This window comes from Carassius gibelio, chromosome B5, assembly GCF_023724105.1.
Source record: "Carassius gibelio isolate Cgi1373 ecotype wild population from Czech Republic chromosome B5, carGib1.2-hapl.c, whole genome shotgun sequence".
NCBI classification, from domain to species: domain Eukaryota; kingdom Metazoa; phylum Chordata; class Actinopteri; order Cypriniformes; family Cyprinidae; genus Carassius; species Carassius gibelio.
The window spans coordinates 8,585,147-8,590,026 of record NC_068400.1 but is presented as its reverse complement, the minus strand read 5'-3'; positions in this window follow the sequence as shown (position 1 = coordinate 8,590,026).

Genomic DNA, 4,880 nt, shown 5'->3' with positions numbered 1-4,880 from the left:
CGGCGCTGCAGCACCTGCACCTTGAATGTCCTCTGCCATAGCAGCTGCACCCTCCATGTTCTCAGCATCCATGACTTTGAGGGGTAGTCAACGAAAATATCAGTTCTCCAATAGTCACTTCAACAAGCACTGTCCTCCTCGAAGTCCTCACACAGCAGACTTGGTGTGCTGGCTCTTTGTCCTGCCGCCGCTTGTGTCAGGATGTCACTGCAGGTCGTTCCAGCACTCAGTTACCCTTCGCCACTACCGTTGTTTACACCCTTCTACTTTTGCACTATTGTAACAAAAATAAATCAGCCCCAAACAAAACAGAATCCCACTTCTGACACCAAAATTAGATGTGGCCGGCTTGACGTCCTTCTAATATATAAAAGGAAGAGACAATGCCAAAACATCTACTAAAAAAGGATTCTTTTATTCTTGACTGAGCCTCAAAAGAAGACCCAGCATTAAATGTTTGGTTCAGGGAAAAATAGTTTTTTCTCAGGACTTAGATCCAATTAAACAAGAAAAGTCGTATAAAACAGAATAATAAAACAAAACAAATGATGTGACTCGGTTCCCTTCAATGGGCACAGAATGTGAAATAACATAAGAAAAACAAATAACAAAAATAAGTCCTTTACAGTAATAATCTCTAATCAAAACACCAGATCACAAGTCCCAATTTGACTTGAAAGAGTGCAATCTATGTTAAAGAACCAAATAAAGGTGTATAAAACAACGGCAGTGGCTTATATGTGCCTGAATAAAGACAAAAAACAACAGCATGAGCATACATGAAAAATCTGCACATCTTGCCACATAAATGCACTACTCACATTACACACAGTTCACATTTTAACCTCTTTTAAACATATTAATCAGTAAACAGACTTTAGATAAAAGTATTCACTTTATACAGGGTACAATACTTTTCATGCCACATACAGAAACACACTTTGGGAGAATAAAATGAAAAACACTCACTGTTATATGAGACTTTGGATTACCAATCACGTGGAAACTGGCACGTGCGATCTCACAATCTTGCTCTCCCCTCTTAACAGTATAATATACAACAATTACTGCATGTTCTTCCTATACATGTATTACACTGCATTATTATACATTATAACAGTCTTCAAAGTGTATTTTAAATTAACTTACGCTCAATCTCCGTTGAAGTAGGCCTGAATCCCCTCCCCCACCGGAGATTTCTCATATGCAGCAACAAACACTAATACAAACACTGAATTGTCATCTACTCATGCAGACACACAACTGAAACCACCACAGGTCCACAAGTTGAGAATTAACCTGGATTATATCCGTTTTGCAGTTTCTAATCAACTATTTTCTCCTCCCTTGTAACTGCTGCTTCTATCAGCGCGCTCTCTGTTCCTTTCTGACGCACACACGCTCTCGTGCATATGATCAAACTCTTAAAGGAGACAGCACGCATAACTGCATCATAGCAAAAACTTCAAGGGAAAAAGCACCAGGGGAATTAAACATCGGCTATACCTGCCCCGGTTACACATAAGTCCAGTCAACTAGCTGCTGTGAGCAGCCATTTTGGATCCTCTGGGAGCCCCATCTTCCCCCTGTACTTCCTCTTCCCCACAGCTTCCCTGGTAAATGTCTCTGCCATACTCTCGGCCCTCAGCGCTCTCTCTCTTCCCCTCCTCACTCCCCCGTTCCTTCCCTGCTAACGAACTCACTCTGCCGGGGCTTACCTCAGGCATCTGGGCCTAATTATTCCCTCTTGCACCACACCTGTGAGATGCCTGTCCATTTTCTCCCCTGGCAGTGAGCGGCAAACGTCTACGGGGCCATTATTTGTCAATCAAAACTCGACCCGATCACAAAATGCTGCCGGTCTTCAGTAAGCCCTCGTACTGCCATTGAAAACTGACAGCCAAAGTGCATTTTTATTGATTTCTCTCATTTATTTTTATCCCCTGATTGTTATTGTGTTTGTCCTGTGCAGTTCCCACAGGAAAAACAGACCAGAAGCAGCACTAGTGCCGGGAAGTTGAAAAGTTTGCTAGCTGACATTTTAGATGATAGTTTGAAACAGTTCTGAACCGTGGCTTTATTTTAGGAGATTTGTTATAGTCTACATCTCTATTCCAAGTCCTAGTGCGTTGCTGTCTAATACCAACACTCTACACAAATGTCAGACAATGCTGAGTTCCAGTTCCAGTCAAAAAACACTTTTAACACTACACGACTTCTTATAGATTTACTGTAGATATTTAACCTGGTCAATATATCTCAAAAATCTGTGAAACACTGATGCTTCTCTCAGATCAAATCTTTGATAATTCGGAAATGTTTGGAGCCACGGATATGAAAAAAAAAAAAAAGAAAAGAACACACATATATATATATATATATATATATATTGTTTTAAGTACTTCATCTGCACAATTTACTAATGTGCTCCCTTATTTTGGTAAAATCTTGAGTACATTTCACTAATTCCTGAAAAAAAAAAAAAAATCTATATTGCTGTTATAATATAGTACGACAGCACTCTAACAGATATGTAGCCTGTTCACAAATAATTCAACGAACAGAATGGATTTTCATAAAATGAGGTAACAAATTAGTAGGCTTAAAAAGTGCTCACAATGTACTTAAAAATAAGGCAACAAATTGGTAAATCACAATATGCTGAGGTAAGGAACTACTAAATTGTGCTCTCGATTTACTTAAACTACAAATATCCAGAAATCATTACAACAGTGTTATATATTTTGCTTATTTGTATACTTACATTATCCCTAATGTTCTGAAGAATGTTTAAATCCAGAGAAATAGCCATTTTAAATAGTGGCTCATTCCTAGTCATTGTGTCGTCTGCCAATGACGTCATACACCCTTGATTTACGGTTTTGTTTTCTAGAACACCAAAGACGCTTTAATATGTTGTGCATTTTATTAAACAGGTAGCGACCTTACAGAGTTGCATAATAACGGAAATTTAAAATGTATCTAGTTTGATAAAACAGCACTGCTTTACCCCATATAAGCATGACCAAAAGGAGCGGAGGCAGTCTACTATGGCATAATAAAAGCCATAAAACAACTCTACTGTTTTCAAGCAACGTGTTACGCTTGTCTCTCATTACCAATTGCATCAGCGGCCTCGTTTCACTTCGATGGCTTTCAGCCTCACCCTGCTTCATACTACAACGTTAATAAATCTTTAATACATTAGCTCATCTATAAACTTTATTTCTGCCTGAGTACCGTCGGATTGCTTCATCTAAGGGGATGAAGATGACAAACTCCCATGATTCCACATTCGTCATCAAACTACGCCTTTGTTCCATTGTTTGTATTGGATACGCACCCTCTAGTGGCAAAAAACACTTAAATGTGGTGCCTTTAATTGTTTTAAATAAAGAGCTTATTATATATAGTATATATGCATAAATCGTAGAAGAGAATCAACTTGTAATCGATTTATTTTGAGTTCTGCAGGTTGCTAACAACACAAACGGAACTTCTTTTCTTAACTGGACCCTCATTAGTGAATGATTTAGAACATTATAGATAAGCACTAATTTAGAATTTAAATAGCATTCCTTATGTGACGCACACAAGAGAATCACAGTCACTTTTATTAGAGTTTTATTAGGTATTGGCATGTTGCTAACAAGACAAAAGCAAAGTCCCATAGCTTAAAATGAACCTCAAAGGCTATGTGACTTATTTTCAGCAATCTTTGTTATTAATGTTAAATATGACATTTTGCATATGCAAAATATGCAATTGGGTGATTTTGCATATTAAAATAATGCATTTTGCATTGGATGATTTGTTTATTAATTAATATATATTTTATTATATCATTATATATTTGCCTTGTACAATAATACATTTAAATATATTTTTTTCCTGTTCACTTTTAAATGTAGATCTTTATAAAAAGTCACCACCAAGCAGACAATTATAGATGGAATGCAAACATTTGTCCATTTGCTTCAAACAGCTGCTGTTGTCAATGAGTTAATTGGTTTGTTATGCAGCCAAAGTGAAAAGCTGTCTTTGTGTGTGTGTGTGTATACGTGTGTGTACGTGTGTTCCTGTGTTCCTGTGTAAATAATCTGTTCAAAAATCCTCAAGCCAAACATATAATCATTTTATTAAAGTAGATGATTCAGAACTCAGTTCTCTGTCTCAGTACTTGTTGTGGCCACAAATCGTGCAATTTCTATAAATTAGGACATTCTTCATCTTATGGGACAAACTGTATTTCAAGCATACATGGGGAAATGAAATACCTTTCTGAAAAGAGCAGGTCGTGACAATCAACAAATGAACTGATTCAATCAGATATGTGAGCACTCTTGAGATATTTACAAATTACCAAGTAATAAAAACAAGCTTCCTGTATGATCTTTTTTTTTTTTTTTTTTTTTTTTGTATGCCAGCTTAGGTATTATGATACCAAGCAGTATGACGAATCAAATGTTTTATTACATTTTTTATTTGGAAATAAAAGGAGACAATTGAAACTGCTCTTCTTCATATGACAGTTCACAGGAACTCCTCTGTAGAATTTTTTTTTTTTACTTTTTTCAAGGTCTTAAAAAATAAAGTCATATAAAGTCATTATTTTGCATTCTTTATTTATTGCATGAATACTTGCAATAGCAAAGTAGATACTCGAGTAAGCAAAGTCCTTTAATGACCTTGATTGATTAGCAGAAGTTTTAAATTACCATATGTTCTGTTCAATATCCTTTACAGCATTTATTTATTTATTTATTGATGTAACAACATTGCAACATTTCAAACTCAATTAGCTGCTTTGGGAGCATATGCAATTTAATGACAACATTTGAGTTAGCATCTACAGTAATCTCACACCCCCTAACTTAATC